This window comes from Mauremys mutica, chromosome 10 (genome assembly GCF_020497125.1).
Source record: "Mauremys mutica isolate MM-2020 ecotype Southern chromosome 10, ASM2049712v1, whole genome shotgun sequence".
In the NCBI taxonomy this organism is placed as follows: Eukaryota; Metazoa; Chordata; order Testudines; family Geoemydidae; genus Mauremys; species Mauremys mutica.
This window is the reverse complement of record NC_059081.1, coordinates 60134796-60155521: the sequence shown is the minus strand read 5'-3', so window position 1 is coordinate 60155521 and position 20726 is coordinate 60134796. Positions and strand designations below refer to the sequence as shown.

Sequence of the window (20726 nt, the reverse complement as noted above, 5' to 3'; positions counted from 1 at the left end):
ACAGAAGGTGACAATACATTTAATGTAGGAATACCTTAAAAACGTGACAGTCTAAAAGAAAACTACTATAGGGCTCGATATAGATAAGTGGTTCTCATCCTATTTACCACAGTGAGCCGCACAGGCAGCTCTCTGAGTGGTACGTGGGCTGCATCGATACAATTTAGATAATGTTTTCACCCCTCATATACACTATCTGTACTGTTCTGAGGATGTCACATGGGCTGCAGCTACGTGCTGACTGGGCCGCAAGTGGCCCTGCAGGCTGAGGGTTGAAAAACACTGATATACAGTAGATGTTATCTCACTGATTTAATATTGAAATTATGAAGTTTGCAAGAAATTATACCGACATGCACACACATTTGTAAACTCTGCGACAGATAGACAGACCGACCAGCAAATTCACCCTGGGTTTTTTCCAACCTCATGCACCACTAGTACAGCCTCAGGAAGCCAAACCAAAATAGGTCCTCATCTACACCTTTAACAACCCTATTGTCTTCTGATCCTTCCTTCAATGACTCAAGGCCCAATGAAATTGAACAGGTGTTAATGAGGACCCAATTTTGGCTGCAGAATCTGCATCTGACAAAGTGGGTATTCACCCACGAAAGCTTATGCTCCAATACATCTGTTAGTCTATAAGGTGCCACAGGACTCTGTTGCTTTTTACAGATACAGACTAACACAGCTACCCCTCTGATACTTCCATTACTGGTGATGATGTGAGATTAAAAGAATCCAGCTTCAGTGTCAGAGCCTAAAGGCTTGGCTATACTGGCACTTTATACTGCAATAAAGCCTCCCAGAGCGCTCTACCTTAACTCCCCGTCCACTCTGGCAAGGCACGTAGAGCACTCTGACTCCCAGGCTGGAGCGCTCCTGGTATTCCACCTCCACGAGAGGGATAACGGCTGGTGCGTATTGGCTGAGATGCCCCAGGGCCAGTGTGAACGAGGAGTTATGTTACAGTGCTCTGATTGACCTCCGGAAACGTCCCATAATCCCCTTAAGTCAAGTGGCCTCTCTGCACTGTCTGGCTTCTTCGTTGTTGTACCTGAAAGGCTGGTGGTGGGTGTTTTCCAGAGTAAGCCCATTTGAAATACAGCTCCATAGTCAATAGTTATAACTTAAGATACAAAAATGATACATGCATACAAACAGGATAATCAGAATCAGCAAATCATAACTTTTCCAATAACACCGTACATGACCCATATTGTACAAATGCATCTAATTATGTCATAATCATATCATAATAATATTACTATGATGAATATGGGGTACAGTGTCAACTATTTAAATGGAAACTGGAATTTTTGGAAATTATTAAAGTCAATTTAACAGTTTCTCTTTAACTGAAGCTTCATTGTAACAGAATTCAGTACAAGTAGCTTCCTCCAGCTTTATCTAGTTTGTAAACATTTTCTTAAATTCTAGTTTTCTTAGACAATAAGTGGTATAAAGTTGATTTGGTTTAGTACAAAGACTCTCATAGTTTTGTGAGTTTTTTTCATTGAAAACTTTACATCATATCTTCATTAAATATTCCTGAGTAAAATTTGTAAACAGACAAAAGCAAGGAAATTCCAAGATCAAGCTACCTGTCCTGTTATGCCCACCATTCATGAGGTACTGCATGGAACTTCTAGCAATGAGTGGTGTTGCTGTGTACCATATATGCTTGGGATCTAGGCAAAATGTGTTGAACTAAGAACTGTCAGCCATACCTTTTAATTTCCTTGCATCTGTCATGTTGTGTCAAAACCTCAATGTTACTTAAACATATTTTGTGTGTGTTAATTGGCTACGTTTGTGCTTCCAATCTCATTATATCATGGGAGAGCACCTTCCCTTGGTTTCTTCATGAGTCAAGAAGAAAATTTCTGTCTCCTGAGAAGCAATTAAAAGGACTGAAAATAACATTCTTCAACAGAGGGGTGAAGGGAGCAATGTTAGTTAAATATAGAGAAATCATCCCCATTATTAAAAAGCTATATGTTTTAGTACTCCAAAATCAGCATTAAACAAACAATATTACCGTATTTTCCAGAAAATAACAAACAAACCAAAAAGTAAACAATCCCAAACTTTTATAGAAAGCAGAACTAATCATTGTTTCAACAGCTGCTTGGCAGAACTGAGCACATAGGAAGAGAGGAAAAAAGTGGACAAAGTGTGTACGCCTTCCCATAAACCATATCGATCTAATCTCAAGTATTAATTTACCAACAATTTCCATCAGCATAAATAAAAAATATATTAATATTTTCCACAAAATATTCAGTTGATAAAATGTAACTTTTAAAAATGGCCACAGCACTGAACGGTACATATTTTTTAAAAAGAACTTTATACAGATATCACATAAGGTAGCATGAAATACTTAGCACCACACAATAGTTAATTCACAAGCAGGGGTAGAAATGCTTCTTTCCATAATGCACAGAACCCCCTCCCCACATTCCCCCCACAATACTATTACTCAACAAAGAAGAGAAGGAATCAATAGTTACTTTGGCCAGTAGTAACCAGAGATATATTAATGAATGAGCTGGAACGGATTATGTGAATTCCTCTGGGGAATTTTTGCAGCACAAGGTCCCAGGTACGCAGATGTGGCTATTACCTGCAATTGGTTGTACCCAGTTCTACAAAGACTTCCCTGTAGCCATGAAAGGATCAGAGGACGGTGGTTCAAACACGGATCATATGACAGGAAGAAGCCCAAAGCTTGTCTTTTTCTTATTTTGTTCTCTCTGTCATCTGCAGCTGCAGGTCTCTTCTCCAGGTTTGAAAAATACAAAAACTTCTAACACCTTTTAATGCAGCAGTCCCCACATCCCTAGCGGGGGCACAGAGGAACATCTGGAGAGGCGTGGCAAGAACTGGGCCATCCCTCATAAGGGGGGGGAAGGAAGCACCACCCAGCCATGCTCTGCCTCCAGCCCAGCGACGGCCCCAACCGCAGCTCCACTCCACCCCAAGCCCAGCTCCAGCACCACCAGACAAAGCTCCACTCCGCCCCCTGCTCCATCCTCAACCCAGCTCTGTCCTCATTCCCTCTCCCCTCGCAGGCCAGTTCCAGCTCTAGCCCCAGCTCCTCACCCAGTATAACTTCTTAGTCAGCTAATTAACCATCCCTCAAGACAGTTCTCTCTTTTTGTAAAGTTCAAATCTGCATTCTTTAGCAATCTACTGGATCTTAACGATTGTAGGTGGATGTCTGAAATATAGTCTCTCAGAATTCATTGGGGAACCCTGGAGGAAATGTGGAAGAGTTAACAATTCTGGATGCTGACTGTTGTTTTCACAGAAAGAAATGTGGGATTTCAGGTGATTATTTTAAGTTAGTCATTCTGGTTCTGCCAATCTGAGGTCAGTTGCCATGGAATCAGGAGCGGAAAGAATGTGGCCACCAATAGCAAAAGTGTTCAAGTTCTTGTAGGTTTGAGCTGAGGGTGCCACTTGAGTTTCCTAAGCAAAAAAGCAGGCTCCCAAAGACTATAGTGTTTCAAATGTTAAACTGATGATAAAATAATATATATTTTCATTTTATTTTATGTCTTCTTACACTGAAGCATTTTTAAAAATCAACAATTTAAAAATAAACAAATTTTATTTGAGTAATGATATCTTGTGTACTATTATACTAGATACGCATCTGTCCTAGATTTTTCAAAACGAGCAGTAACTGCAGCCCAATTTCCAGGTGTGATCCAATGAAGTGTTGATTGATCTTAATTCCCAGTAACAGCAATGGGAGTTAACTGTGATCTGCACTTCACAGGAGGCATCTTGGAAGACCACAACAGAACATTAATCACTTCTGAATACAAAGTAAAACTACAATAAAGAAAATTAATAAAATCCACCACAACCTTATATTCCAAAATGTAAACTACAACAAGTCCGAGAAGGAAACTATGGAAAACAATCCACCCTCACACATTCCCTGGTTAAGATCTTATGTTTGTACAGCTCTTCATGAATCAGCATATGGCCAAACACTAGAACTGTTAGGAGAGAATTCATTAAACAACATTCCACCACACACCAAACAAGCTTGAATCATAACCAATTCTATTTAAGGCAACCCATAAAAATTTAAAACAATCCATCTACTTTGGAATTTAATGTGTCTTCTAGTAACTTCTGCTTAATAGCCTAACTAGGGTAAGGCGGAGTCCCACTGTTGCTTCAGTACCATACAATGTGTTGTAGACATTCTCCCAGGTGAGTATAGCATACAGACAGCATTTTAAATTTTTAATCAGTAAGTCTTTACCATAGGTATATGCTTTAGTAAGAGACAGGAGGGAGAGATGCAGAAAGCTGGCAATTACAGTTACGTGGGGTGGGAGTGAGGAGGGGTGTCTATGGGAAAATCATCCAGGTTTCCACTTTTGAGATTGGATACATCAGACACTGGGTGATTTAATAAACCAAGAAATAGGGGGCTCCATCCTCCATGGTGCTGAGCACTCTGCCCCTATTCCAGCATAGCACTTACATGCATGCTCAATTTTAAACACATGAACAATCCCACAGAAGTCAATAGGTCTACGCATATTCTTAAAGTTAAGCACTTGCTTAACTACTTTACTGTTCTGGGGACAGAATACCAGCCCCACTGCAGGATCAAGCTTATAATAAGCCTGTTCTATGGACTCCAGTTGTAGTAGACTATCTTAAGAACTATTTCATTATACCAGTCATGGGCACATTTACACTTAATTTAAGATCACTGACAATTTTATGAGAAAATCATGCCTCACTAATGTTGGAATTATTTGAGGACACTACTGCCAGAGTAAATAAGAAAAATTCTAGATATAGATTTGCAACAAAATGGCTGACTGAATGCCACATGGAGCCCATAATCTTGAAATAAGCAGATATCAAACATTACTGAGGTAAGGAAACAAATGTTTAAGCATATATGGAACCTTTCCAACTTAGAAAATGATTACTAATAAAAAGAATGAATGATGGATCTCCACATTCAATTATTATGCATGAGAATTAGATAAATATATTGAGACTTTTGCTCTCATATGAATTTATGGAACTCAGTAAAGACAATGAGGATTGTGTACATATATCTCAGGGCAGAAGAGGGATTTTTCATGTTTGCAGATTAGGCAACTGAAAGGCTTTGCGAAAACAGTGTAGTCAATGAGTATTTTCACTCTAAAAAGATGCAGTTAAATTTAGAAAAAGTTTTAAAAGCAAGAATAAACATGGAGAATACTGTTAAATAGAAAGAAGCAGCATGCTGAGAATGAAGTAGCTTTGGGAGTTACTGACCTGAAGTCATGAGCTGAATGGCAGGCAGTTATTTTTGATTCATAGAATTACCTTTTATTCACACTTCAGCCTTCCAACAATATATCCCCACAGTATATTTGCTTTCTTTACTGCAACTGCAGAATTCTTTGGGAAAATGCTGCCATAATGGGACTGATTTATGAAAAAACTGAAGATAGGTACTTTTCAATGGCATAATATTAATAACAATGACATTCCCAATCGTTTCTCTACAGCTACATTTTAAACAAGAAGTTCCAATGTCAACTTTTAATTTTCTATATTTTGAGTAAAATGTAACACCATAAATACTGAACTGTGACATGATCCACTAAAGTACTTGTTTTCTATAAATATCTTTCTATACAAAATCATTTTTGATAAATTTACTCATTAACAATATCATAATTTAGCATATGATAAAAGTTCCTAGCATTTTTCCCCTATACTTCTAAAACTACAAAGTATTCACCCATTTTGGGAAGGCAAAATGATGGGTTACCAGAGACATTTGAAAATGGGTGTGAAAACTGAGTGATATGACATGATGCGACTATGATTGTGCAGCCAATTTAGATCTGGCAATTCATGTTCAGAACTGTATCAGCTAGCATAGGATTAAATCCTGGTTCCAGCCAAGATCAGGGGCCCCATTGTGATATATACTGTACAGTGAGAGACGAGTTCATAATCCAAATAGAAAAAGGACAGTAGAAAGGACGAATTTCCATCTCCATTTTACAGATAGGAAACTGAAGCACAGAGATTAAGAGACTGCGCAAGGTTCTCAGGAAGCCTGTGGCAGTTGGGATTTGAACCCAGATCTCCTCATTCCCAGTCCACTGCCTTAACCAAAAGACCATCTAATCAATTATAGAAAATCATGGCATAATTTTTCAAAATAAGTAAATCCAGAAAGAAAGACATTTTCTTTCCCAAAATACCTTCTCCATACCTTTCATGGTGGGAGAAAGTTCTTCAAGAAGCTATTACTATCTTCCTCCCATATGGTCTTTTCATGGAATTACATTAATTCTAAACAATTTCTCAGGAAGGATTCCTGCTGAGAATTCATTCATTCTCTCTCAACCACACCCACCCTTGTTTAGAGACAGTTAAGGTTGATTCAGGATATACTTGCACAAAACATGAACAGCCATCTCATCTGCTACTGTATCACCAGATCGACACATCTGACTGTCACACAATCCATACATTGAAAAGTTATTCTGCCTTAATATTGGTGAAGTCTCTGTTAAGGTTTTGGGGGATACACATTGCTTTTTGGTATCCATTTGAGATGAAAATGAATGGCTTATGGATTGCACTAGTGATAGCTTCATGGACAACATGATGGTGGCAATGAATGCCAGAGATTTTCCCTTCAGCCTCTTATAAGATTTGGATGTGTGGGGTATGCCCTGATGCAATCCTAGGGGATGGACAGATTAATATAATACATACACGCGGCTGGTGTGCTTCAGTGGCTTTCCAGCCAGACACCAGGAGCTGAAAGTGGTAAGGAAGTTGCACCTGCCTGGGAATCAGAGGGATAAACTGTATTTCTGAAGTTGCTCCTGAATATGTTGATCCTTCTGAAGGACATGAAAGGCTGCAATGTGCATCAGGAAGGTCTTTGTATCTATAACATTTTATCCTTGTTTAAAATAACTACTAAAATGTTACTGAAAGTATTTACACCAGGAGCAACCCATCATACTTAGCAGCAATGAGAACCTCTGCGAAGGAATCTGCATCCTCACTCACTTCCCAGAACATGCTGCTGACTCTCATGCAGATCTGAAAATTGGACAAGAGTGACTGCAGCCACAGAGTGTACAGACAGGCACTCCAGCAGCAGCTCTGCATCTTCTACTTCCTCTCCTTCTGGGTCCACCATCTGTACCAGTGTGAAATGCATCTCTCAAGCTTTCAAATCTGCCAGTAAACGACTAGCATTCTAAGTGTCTGAGAAGGGACCAAAATGTGTGTATTAAAACATTTTCCCACACAACTGTTTGCGGATTAAGCGGCATTTATCCTTGAGACTTAAAACACATGCAAGCGCACACAAACACACGCACGCACACACTGAAGACAACATTTCAGCTTGAGCCTAAAAAAGGCTGGTCAATCTGCCAGAGCAGCAAAGATCATGGAGAAAGGAGTCAAAATCAGAGTTTGAGGGTCAGTAGGCCACAGATGCACATGGATGAGGGACTCCTGTGCATGAGACCAACAGCCAAGTAAGCACCTGAGTCACAGTGAGTTTCCAACATTCCTTGTTTTTCAGAATAGGGGAGCAGAGGGGTTCCTTGATGCATCCCTACCCCCATTAAGGGACGCTAATACCTGAAATCCTTGAAATCAGGTGGTGGAAAGAAATCATCTCCAATATGTAAATGTTAAGTAAATGACTGCCATAGTATCGTCTAATATTGACTTAAAATCTATGCTGAAAACACTTAGTTGTAGTAACTGCTGAAAATATTATCACCACTCTAATAAGGTGATATCAAGATATTTAACAACAGTAATTTTTAAAATTCAAAAAAATAAATAAAAAACATTACTTCTAATTGTTCTTGTTCTAGCTAGCACTCATGTTCTCTCTCTCTCAGTATTCTACATAAACAGAAAGAGTATAATGTGAAAGTGAGTCCCACAGATGTTTTGCATGAAGGATACAAAAATGGTGAGGCACCCCACTAAAAATTTTGTAAAGTGAGAATTTTTGAAGTCTTGTTATTCTTTGTGTATGAACGTGAACCACACGAAAGCAAAATAGAAAATTCAAATATAGTGTACATTCTAATTTCTGTGTTTAATTTATCACCTCTTTTACAAAAAGATTTTAAAATGAAGGCTTAAACTGTCCCATTAAAATGAACACTGCCAAATGAACAGTGCCATGTCCTTAACTATAGCATTGCTACCCCTCCACCAAAATTAATATTTTAAAGCTTTACTGTGCACATTTTTCTAGAAGTTGAAGAAGGGACCCAAAAATGTCACGCCAAGGATGGCTATAAGAACCTGAAGGGTACGCTTTTCCCCTCAAATACAATGATTTGTTTATCTTCGTTAAATGGCAAAGGTACAATATTGGAAGCTGAATCCAGTATTAGGAACTGTATCCAATAAATTTAAAAAATGTTACCACTCAGACCCCAAAATATCTTGGATTATATTATTCCTTTCATCTAGGAAAAAAGCCACTGGAAAACAGCTATTTAAAAGAATCGTTTTCCTAAACAAGTCTCTCCTACATTTTATAAACCAAAACTTTACATTAATATACATGGATTTACACCCTTCTTTCCCACACTAGTATTTGTATTCCATCTATCCTTAAACTCCTTTAGCTAAGGAATTCACCAAAGCTCTACCCAAAAAATTGTCTGTTCCTATCAATGTCTCCAAACCTCAGTCACTATTTTTGTTTGTAATTATACAAATAGAAAACATACACTGATCTGCAGCTGTTTCCAAACAATTTTGTAGCTGAATACAGATTAGGACATATATTCAATGATATTAAGGCAGTTGGGTAAATCAACCTTCTTTTCCCCCCTCAACTGAATTTGTAACCAGACCGCTGGTTCAAATTAGGTATCACCTGATCCAAAACATTTCACTTTTAAAAAAAAAAATGAAAACAAAGCAAAGTTAGAAAGAGAATGGTTCAGTTATATAAATAAGAAATAGTTATAAAAATAGACAGGTAAGAAAAAGGCTTTCCATTTAAAATGGTCAAGCTAAACAAGGTAATATAAGATCTGAAAGCAATACCTTTGAAATGTACGTGTTTTTTCTTCCACTGTTCGCACATTCTTTGTTTATTAAAAATAAGAGAATGTACAGATGTTGAAGTATGTACTAGGCAGCAATGGCTATGTCCCCTGAATGTAAAAGGAATAATACTGATCATTAGCAGGAAAAAATTTTGAACCTCAAACAATTTTACATAGATGTAGACCTTAATAAAAGTCGGACCCGAAGTGTTGTTTTCATTTCCACTTCCATCTCCCACACAAACTTCCCATTTTACAAACCAACCCTGTATCTGAAGTCTGCAGCTTGGGGCCTGTTCCTTTCTCCCCTCCTAGCAGGAAGATTTGAACTGCAGTAACATTTTAAGAGTAATATTTTCATCGGGATTTTCTTGTTTGGGGTTTTCAGGAACCATGCCAAGACACTGACAGAACTAAGGGGAAAAAATCACCTCTCAAGGATCCAGCTTGATAGGAAGAAACGAGAAAATATTTCAAGTGCAGAGAATACAAATGGCAGCATAGATATTTTTGTGTCTTTCTGTCATGTGGCGGGGGGCTGAACTACTTGAGTAAGATGGCTTTTTGGAGTCTGACAGTTGCAGCATACTCAGGGCTCAAATTGAGCCAGCTTGTGGCAGCTCTGTGGAATTTTTTTTTAAAGGATGCCACTCTGATCTTCAGAATTTCATCTTTCATTTAAAAGAACGCAAGTCTCTAGCCCTAATGGTTACAAAGAAACTCAACCCCCACACACTTTCCCCACTCTGACTCATGAAGGAAACAAGCCAGAAGGACTTGGCACAGCACAGAAGGGCATCTGAGCCCACCAAAGCAGAGCCAAGATCAAGCATCTGAGGCAAGTCCAAGGATAGCATCTGAGTGATTCCCCACCAAGGCAGAATGAAGCCTGAGTAGCCCAGCTGGGCATTCGAGCCCTCCTAAAGGGTGCAAACTTTGAGGAGCTCAGCAGGACATATATTAACATAATCTTTACATCTGCCCTGAGAGAGGCATCTCAGATTGTGTGTCTGATGGGTAGAGATTGGTGTGAGAGAGGAGCTTGGCAAAGTACCACTGATTTCCCCCCCCCCGCCCCTCATTTTGAACCATAAAAATTATAATGTGCTATTACCGGATGCCAGTACACAATAGTTAAGGATGCTGTTTCTGTAATGCATTCAGACTACTCTATATTACTTAAATTGTATCTCCATTTTCTCTTTTAAAATAATTATTCCAGTGAAGTACTCATAACTAAATAGAATATTGAATTAATCCTCTTCCTGTTCAAAGTAAATAATTACATCTGCTTCATTCCATAATTTTACCATATACACCTCTACCCCGATATAAGGCGACCCAATAGAACACGAATTCTGATATAAACGCGGTAAAGCTGTGCTCCGGGGGGAGGGAGGGGGGAGGCGGGGCTGCGCACTCCGGCAGATCAAAGCAAGATCGATACAACGCGGTTTCACTTATAATGCGATAAGATTTTTTGGCTCCCAAGGACAGAGTTATATCGAGGTAGAGGTGTACTGTAGTTCTGTTTCCACACCTCTTGTTAATTTCTATTTATTCATTGAGATTATAAAATAGGCTACCATATATATTTTGTACTATTAATGGACCTCACTCTATTTATCTACATCTTATCTTGAATATCGTTTTCTTACCAGTCTTTTTTTCCCCCCTGGGGTGGGGGGGCAGGGAGAGGAACAGAACAAGAGAGAGGGAAGAGAAGCTTTCCCCCATGTGAAAAATCTTGTTCTACAGATCAGGATTTAGAAGTGCAAATAGGAAATGGAACTATAATATGAAGATAACAAATAATGAAAAAGGGCATTTGTTTTCATGTAAATCTGCAGTGCAATATTGAATATGGTTTTGCGATAAACTGTTAATAATGTAAATAAATTTAAGTAGTAAAGATTAATATCTGCTTTGTGAAAGTGTGTGCATATTTTGAGAACCAATTAAAAACATTTAGTGCAAGCTCATCTGACCACCATATCCAACATAGCTGAGTCATATACTATCCAAGACCTGCTGTGGAATTTGGCAGAAAAAAGTCTGGCTCAAAAATCTGCTGTGGTTGCTGCTTCATTATAGAGACCTTTCGTGCAGAATATAAAACATCTATAATAGTTAAAGCACCTGGGTGCCTGTGCTATTAAACATCAATACAATCTGTGTTTATATCATCTCCATACTAATCAGATCGATTACTACTGATATATTGCCTTGTCATGCCATCGTAATACTAATCAAACAAATGGAGCTGCAGGAAGATGAATCGGATATATGGGTATTTAATAGCATACTGGTTCCAAAAAAAAAAAAAAAAAGCCACTGTGCAGCTGTGTCATAGGAATTAACAGAGCTGCCAGTGAGTCATGGATGTTACAAGTGATGCTGCAGCAATTTTGTCAGCAGCCACCAAGTAGGAATATAATCCAATTTGGTGTGATAAGACAGACATGAAAAGGAAATACGGTTATTCATTCTGCTTCACTTGCAAGAGGCAGTTCAAATATAGTACTTTAGAATATCCCAACATAATTACAGAGGAATGACATGACCCTGGACTTCAGGCACTGACCCATTATTTTTTAAACTATGCATGAAAAGGATAAACAACATTTATAATTGCAAAGTTTTATGTAAACATTCAATATACAATTTTTTTTATAGAATAGGGTCCCCCCCCACTAATAATTATCTATTGTACCGCTTCATTGTTAAGAAATTTAACATTAAGTAGTCACTATCTTTGACTTTCCTCTGATCTGTAGCAGCAACTAAACCATTTCAAGAGCTCTCAATCTCATTTCTGCTAGTATATAATGAAAATAAAACATTTTAGTGTATGTATATAAAATAAAGCTTTTAAAATCATTCCCATGCATTTATAGTGCCATTATTAAAAAAATATTGGAAAATAAGCAAAAAATTTATCTTGTCTTAATATATGGTAACAAAACTGTTAGGGCAATTTATTTTCAAAAGTTCCAAGATGGACTATTACAACACTGGAAAATATAAAAATTAACAGATAAAATTGTTTTAAAACTACTTTTAGACAATTCATTTAGATTTTTTTTCCTTTCATGAAAAAATCAAGTGGTACATTTGTGAAAAAAGATTTTATGTTAATTATAGGAGGAATTTATACTAACACTTTACTCTTATACAGCACATTTCATCTCAGCATTGCAAAGTACTTCACAAAATATTACATGAAACCTTTTAATGGCCAAAAGAGCTGCTCTTTGCAAATCGTTCTCTCTGTTTATTTTTAAAAGAAAAAAGCTAGAAAATGTTAATATTTATTAAAATTAGCATTTATGTAGTGTCAATTACATTTAGAAGAAAATTACAGTTCATTAAGATAAAAGAGATGATAAAGGGTTAGATTTTACATTTTTGCTACTGTCATATGGGTCCAATTCTGCAAACCATTACTTACGTGGGTAAGAGTCTATAGGATCAAGACCATAGCTTGACTGCAGACAATTTACTGCAAGGCTATGTAACAAGGCAGCAGATATGTTTACATTCTAATAGCTGTTTCTTGAACTGAAAAAATGTAGAAAAAATGGAATCACACTGGTAGAATATTCTAGAACACAGCAAAAAATATGACCCCACTCTACAATTTCAAAAATTGACATAGGAAGTTAAAAGTATTGAAATTGTTTTGCAATCTTTTAACTATAGTGTTCACTACTGAAACAATGGAAGGACATATGCTTCTAAAATAATATATTACTGCCATTCCAATACTATTACTATCTCCTTAAGTTAAATATTCTGATCCCCCATCCAAAATCTACTTTCCAGAAAGCTCTCTAAACAAAGTGCCATAAAAAAAACAACAAAAACACACCTTTTCCATTTTGTGCTACTGTACACCTTAAAAATAATTATGGGAAAAGATTACCAAACTACAGTAACTAATTGATGTTTCTTTTAAAAAGTTACCTGGAAGAAAAAACAGATGGTACTCCAAACAAACAACATAAAAATAAAAAATCCTCCAAACTGTTGAAGCAGTAGAACCCAGCTGGTATTCATTTGAACCAGAGCAGTGCAAAAATCTTCCCTGAACACTCCAAACCTCAGAAAGTATTAACACCAGATACAGTTTAGAAAAGGGGAAGGAGAGGAAAATATGGATGTGTGAATTAACAAATTATTTTAGTAAAGAGCAAATGAAGAAACATTTGCACACTATCAAATATCTGTGTCATGGGTGGATTGGACAATTCCTAAAAAAAAATCACCATAAAATACAGAACCCTGCACATCTACGTATCTGTGTTCTGCATAAACAACTAGGGATTTCTGTATTAAGAGGAGGCAGAGGCAACAGATTTAAGCACTGTCAGGGCAGCTGTTTTGTTCACTGTTAAAGACCCACTTTTTACATGAAAATTCTTTTTAGAGACAATTTTGTTTACATGGATCACATTTCGTGTAAATCCTTCCCTGACTCTTCACATCCAGCCCACCGCCTTTTTTAAAAGCAAAAAAACAACTATATGAGTCATATCTGCATAACAGGATATTTGCTGCTCAGGAGTTCATCTGCTTCTGCTACTTATTCCTCACCTAAAATTCTAGCCTACAAAGACATCACAATTAGTTGCTGTGGAGATGGATCACACTGATCAGAGATGGAATTACAGCAGGGGGTTCTCCTGTGAACCCCTCAAGCTTCATTTTTAATCTTGCCTGGTTTCTACTCAGAACTATGACTTGAGCCATACTTGCTTCTAACTCATTAAATTAGGCCTGAGTTTCTTCAGGTTAGTGAGAAAAATCCAGGGAGTTTAGTTCCATTATGAAAGTTGAACACTGATCTGATTATGTTGTCAAACTGAGGATTGTGAACTCTCAATAAACAGAGACCCTGTTTTCATGCAAATGCTATTTGTAATAAAAAGATAGGAAAGAAAATGTCAGTCGAATTGTTCCTGTAAGCAAAATGTTTTTCAAACGCTTTCATGAGGTGTCAGCAGCTCTAATTAGAATTGGATTCTAGAGTGAAGCAATACAGTAGCAGGGAAGTCTTCAGTCGGAGCTGTTATGCTTGAGATTTATACAGAGATGAGCAACAGAAGACTGCAGACAATAGCCAGACACATATGTACAAAGGACTTCATGCCATGATTTATACAGTTCAAGACTCTGAAGTGTCACTTGTGTGTGGTGGATTTTTACCACCACAAGTATATGTTCAACATTGTTTTATTAGCAGAATTCTAGCAGCCTGTTTCTCACTCTCAGAACTCTTGCACCAAACTTCCAGCAATTCTTAGTTTTTAAATCACAACAATTACAGTGGCCAGAAAGGGACACTCCACTGTATCCCTCAAGACTTCCAGGACTCAATGAGGAGCAATACTCTTATAAATATAGGCAAGAGCATCACAAAAACCAATAAAACAGTATGAAAACAGCAAACAAAAATTTGAGTACATCAGAAGCAGAAAGCCTGCTAAACAATCAGTGGCCACTGTATGGTCGAGATGCTAAAGGACCACTCCGCCATTGCGAAGAAACTAAATGAATTATTTGCATCAGTCTTCAATGCAGATTCCCACACCTGAGCGATTCTTTTTAGGTGACAAATCTGAGGAATTGCCCTAGATTGAGGCATCATTAGAGAAAGTTTTGGAACAAATTGATACATTGAACAGTAATAAGACACCAGAACCAGATGGTATTCACCCAAGTGTTCTGAAGGAACTCAGATATGAAATTGCAGAACTACTAACTGAAGTCTGTAACCTATCATTTAAATTAGCTTCTGTACCAAATGACTAGTGGACAGCTAATGTGACCCTAATTTTTTAAAAAGGCACCAGAAGCGATCCCAGCAATTCCAAGCCTAACTTCAGTACCAGGCAAATTGATAATTCTGTTCTTTACTATAGTTTCAACCAAACACACAGATGAACACGATTTGTTGGGGAACAGTCAACATGACTTTTGTAAATGGAAATGATACCTCAACAATCTATTAGAATACTCTGGGAGGGGTGGGGGTGTCAACAAACATGTGGACACGGGTGATCCGACGGATAGAGTGTATTTAGATTTTCAGAAAGCCTTTGAAGAGGTCCCTCACCAAAGACTCTTAAACAAAATAAGCAGTCATGGGATAAGAGAGAAGGTCCTCTCATGGAGCAGTAAGCGGTTAAAAGATAGGAAACAAAGGGTAGGAATAAATGGTCAGTTTTCAGAATAGAGAGGTAAATAGTGGTGTCTCCCAGGGATCTGAACTAGGACCAGTGCTGTTCAACATATTCATGAATGATCTGGAAAAAGGGATAAACAGTGAGGTGGCAAAATTTGCAGATGATACAAAATTACTCAAGATAGTTAAATCTAAAGCATACTGCAAAGAGTTTCAAAGGGACCTCACAAAACTGGCTGAGTGGGCAACAAAACAACAGATGAATTTCAATGTTGATAATTGCAAAGTAATGCACATTGCAAAACATAATCTCAACTATACATACAAAATGATGGGGTCTAAATTAGCTCAAGAGAAAGATTTTAGCATCATTGTGGATAGTTCTCTGGAAACATCCACTCAATGCGCAGCAGCAGTCAAGAAAGCTAACAATGTTAGGAACCATTAGAACAGGGATAGATAAGACGACCGAAAATACCATAATGCCTCTATATAAATCCACAGTATGCCCACATCTTAAATACTGCGTGCAGATCTGGTCATCGCATCTCAAAATATTGGAACTGGAAAAGGTACAGAGAAGGGCAACAAAAATGATTCCTCATATGGAAGCAGTTCCATACCGCTAGAGATTAAAAAGTCTGGGACTTTTCAGCTTAGAAAAGAGACGACTAAGAGGGGATATGATAGAAGTCTATAAAATCTTGACTGATGTGGAGAAAATGAATAAGGAAATGTTATTGACTCCTTCACAGAACACAAGAAGTAGGGGTCACTCAATGAAATTAATAGGCAACAGGTTTAAACAAAACAAAAGATGTACTTGCGTACTCACACAATGCATAGTCAACATGTGGAACTCCTTGACAGGGGATTTTGTGAAGGCCAAAACTATAACAAGGTTCAAAAAAGAAGTAGATAGCCATTGATGGACCTACCCTCCAGAAGGTTATTAGCCAAGATGGGCAGGGATGCAACACCATGCTCTGAGTGTCCCGACCCTCCATTTGCCAGAAGCTGGCAGTGGATGACAAGGGGATGCATCACTTGATGATTGCCTATTCTGTTCATTCCCTCTGGGGCACCTGGCATTGGCCATTATCGGAAGGCAGAATACTGGGCTAGATGGACCATTAGTCTGACCTGGTATAGCCGTTCTTATGTTCTTAAAAGATATGAGGAATACTTCTGGGATACCAACATACCAGGGTATAAATGCCACTGAAAATCATAATAAAGATATCAGTTTCAGCAGTGTTCAGTCAATATTTTTCAAATAAACAAAGAAAAAGCTCAGAAGGGTGTTACTCAGCATCCACAAGACATCTAAATGCAAACAAAACAATCATGGTCTTTAAAACTGTATTTTGCTTTCTTTTGGTAATCTGTGGGCTCTAACACAGAAAGATAAGACTACAGAATCTGATGCTATGGTAATACAATAATCACCTTGATTTTATCCAGCATCAACAATTATCCTCTTTAAAAAAAAATCCCCCCAAAAGCAGCTCAATAAGTCAAGCCCACCAAATCTGTAAATCTCAGGGCTGCCGGCCTGTTGTATAAAATGGCAGAAAAAAAAGAGGCATTTACCTACTGCACAGGGGTGTTATGACTATTAATTAATGTTTGTGAAGTGCACTGAAGCTGAAAATTATCATATACCACACTAAATATTAATTACTACTACTACACAGTACTGAAGTTGTCAGCATACTCATTATAGACTCCTCTTTGTCTAACAAGTCAAAAAAGTTCTAAGTACTAAACAAATAATGAACACTTACTAGGTATAGACACACACTCCATGACCTAACAAGCAACATCATCATGGGTTATCTGTAGTTGTATATACTCTTAGTACATCTCTCTCCTATAAATTAGACAGACCGACCGACCGCCGACAGACCGACCTACCTACCTTCCCTGCTGAGTACAGGCACGGGGAAAGTTTTTGCATGTGAAGGAGCTGGCTGTGGCTCCTGAGGTCATTTCTATATTGACACTAGCCGTGCCCTCTAGCTATGGACCTGAAGGGCCAGTATACCACCTAAAAATAGTTGAAACAGTAGTATTCCAGTCACACGCCACCCCCAGCATTGTGGCTGCAAGAGAAGCTGGAAGTGCTGGCTCTACGCCAGCTCAGGACTTCCCAGAATCAGGGGGTGTGCACTTGAGTCCTGGGCAATTCCCTAGCTGAGTCTTCCCATACAGAGCTGATTTCAGTGTCTGTGTGTTTCTGCAGCTGGGTGTGTCCCTACTTGTGTGCGTGCTGCAGGACACTTGAAGGGCCTGGCTCAGCGGGACAGTGTAAGGGAGCGCAGGCTAGTGGAATAGGTGGGCTCAGTGGTACCCCAGTACATCAGGTGGCACGCCAGAGTGGGGGTGTAATCCGTCAAAATTCTAACCAGAATTTCCATCCAATTCTATTCTGTCCTCATTCACAGACCTGATAGAACCTGTTTGGTCTCAGCTCAGCACACAAATGTGTCACTTGAATGACACATATCATTCAAGTGTCTTAAATGATATAATCGAATAAAATTTATTTTGTGCAAAGACATCTCAGATTTGGCTCAAAGAATCATTTCCCATCCTTACTACATAAGGAAACTGCCCACTTCACTCCCAAGTCTCTATCACTAGGTATTTTCCTTCTGAAAGATTATAAAACATTGATTCAAGAAGTCAGGAGAAGTACATCAATAAACAGAAACACGGCAGCATATTTTCTCTAAAATAATTGCAGGATACTGGCGCTTTTCCTAAGTAATTATTACATTAGTTAGCCCCTGTTCCCTATAGGGTTATGCAAATAAAAAAGAAGACGACGACGACCTAGTTATCCTATCCACGGGAAAGTAATTTGTGTGCAGCTACACATCAGCTGTAAGTTTCTGGGAGATAACAAGGTTTTTTACACACTCCCCAGTATTTTCAAAATGCTGTGTGGAACATTCAGGCAACTCGCCAAGGGAGATGGAGATATAGAGGAGCTGATGACTTTGAAGGCCTACAGTTACATTAAATCTTTAGCTCCACCTCTAGGCTCTTTCCCTCAGGATGTCACCAGCAGCCTTCATTAACATGCTTTCAGTCTCTCATACTCTGTATTAAATAGCAAGAAATGATATTAAAACCAGGCAAACTCTTGTCTAGAAATGAGTGATTCAGAGCAGAAAAAGCCAGTTAGCAGCTAGTGGTTTGGTAAAGAGAGGTAATGGTCCACACCCTCTCTCTTCCCAGGGAATACAATTTATCTCCAGCTGGGAATTTCTATTGCACATAAGAAATGGAACTCATCCAACAGCCATACGATCACAATATTTTTTCCTTTTAAGGCTAAGAAAACATTCCACAATTTCACCAATTATTTCAAACACACAGGCACGATGTCTCTCTTCTCCAAATTAACATTCCTGAAAGACATCAGTACACGTCCAGTTAAGACTATAGCGCCTGGCCCCTGGATATTTTTGGCAAACTCCCATCCAAAATTAATCTGGTACTAGCAACAAGAGTTCCAACAAGATGATCAGCAGTCTGAGTTCCAAAATCACAACATGCATAGCACTCTACTGGAGGAATCACCAGATACAAATGTCTATTCTTTAGTCTTTTAAAAACTGTAATGGTCAAACCTCAGATTGCTCAGAACTTCTTAGTCATACAAAGGTTTAAACATGTGAAGTCTACCTAAACCTTAAATAAATCTGCCACTGACACGGCACTGGCATTCACATTCCCCACACAGATTCTCTCCTTCCCGTTCACAGACCCAGAATACCCTTCCCTCCCACCTTCTCCCTCCACCCTTCCCTCCGCCCATCTGCATTCTCTGACAAGACCTCTTGGAGGACAACCCACTTCCCCACTCAAGCAGAAGGCGTATTCTGGCAAGATGCTGGAAGAGACGCCAGTAGTTTCATTGCTGCCAACTCTAATGAAAAAACTCTAAAACTGAAAATATCTATACTATACCTTACTTACTTTTAATAACAATGATCAAGCCATATAGAAATGTGCTAATTTTTGCAGGTTTTGAAATTGAAAGGCCATCATTTTATTAGGCTACCATATACCATTTGCTTACCTCTTTTCCTGGCAACTAGCTGAAAATGAAATGTTCTGCAGCAATGAAAATTATAGGAGTAGAACATTTATAGCAGCACTCTTGTAGGCTGATGTAGATGAGGCACAAATAACAGAGGGCAACTACAGCACCCAACAATTACAACCTCCAGGTTAGTTTAGAATGCAGAATCTTCTTTTTTAAAAAGTTATTTTTGTAAACCAAAACAAGTACTGCAGATGTACTGTGTGTGTATTATTGTTATTGCTATAATTTTCACCTTTTTTTTTTAAAAGCAAAAGATTGTAATTAGTTCAGTTTGTCAAGGTTTTCCCCCCCTCGTCCTACAAACAGAACACCATTACATCGTGTTATATGACTCCACCCAAGAAAAAAGAAAACACGAGGCAAACTATCAATCAGCTGTCCTATTTAAGGACTATTGTCAACATTTTCAAACCTGAGTGGCTAAATGTAGCTATTTAAGTGTGCATTTAGACACCTATGTGAGAGACCTGGTTTATCACACAGGATGGAGATGCCTGAAGATGAGCTTATCTTTGAAAAGTCAGGCTACTTATTTAGGTGCTTAAATATAGATTCAGGTGCCCAATTCTAGGGAACCAGGTTTGAAAGTTTTGGAAAAATATCTACTTTTGAAAAGTAGAGCCATTTTTCTGAGTACTTCAAAACCAAAAAACATTTAAGACTGCGAGCTAAACTATACAGGAGCTAGATATTAACATGCCTTCAGTTATAAATAAAATGGGCTAACAAAACCAGAATATCCCTGATAAATCATAAAATCATAGGACTATAATGGACCTCAAGAGGTCATCTAGTCCAGTCCCTTGCATTCATGGCAGGATGAAGAATTATCTAGACCATCCCTGACAGGTGTTTGTCCAACCTGCTCTTAAAAATCTCCAATGATGGAGATTCCACAACCTCCCTAGGCAATTTATTTCAGTGCTTAATCACTCTCACAGTTAGGAATTTTTTCCTAATGTCCAACCTAAACTGCCCTTGCTGCAATTTAAGCCCGTTGCTTCTTGTCCTATCCTCACAGGTTAAGGAGAACAATTGTTCTTCCTTCTTCTTGTAACAACCTTTTATGTCATTGAAAGCTGTTTTTATGTCCCCCCCTCAGTCTTCTCTTCTCCAGACCAAACAAACCGAATTTGAAAAAAAAAATCTTCCTCCACGTTTTCTAAACCTTTAATCATTGTTATTCTTCTCTGGACTTCTCCAATTTGTCCATATCTTTCCTGAAATGTGGCGCCCCAAACAGGACACAGTTCTCCTGTACAACAGTACAGTACAACACTCCTGCTAAAATGTTTGTTCAATCTTTTGTTCC

At 38.3% G+C, this 20726-nt stretch overlaps 1 protein-coding gene across 10 annotated transcripts in view; it reads right to left on the bottom strand.

Moving 5' to 3' along the window:
* PARD3B (par-3 family cell polarity regulator beta) overlaps positions 1-20726 on the bottom strand; it is a 665445-nt gene that overhangs the window by 461365 nt on the left and 183354 nt on the right. The window contains exons 1-2 of one of the 10 annotated variants that reach the window (XM_045032220.1): positions 13074-13622; positions 9106-9215 (exon numbers count right to left, since the gene is read on the bottom strand). The exons of the other annotated variants lie outside the window; for them this stretch is intronic. The gene's annotated coding sequence lies outside the window, so the exon portion shown is untranslated. Of the gene's footprint in view, positions 1-9105; positions 9216-13073; positions 13623-20726 lie in introns of those variants that run through there. 10 annotated transcript variants of the gene reach the window in all.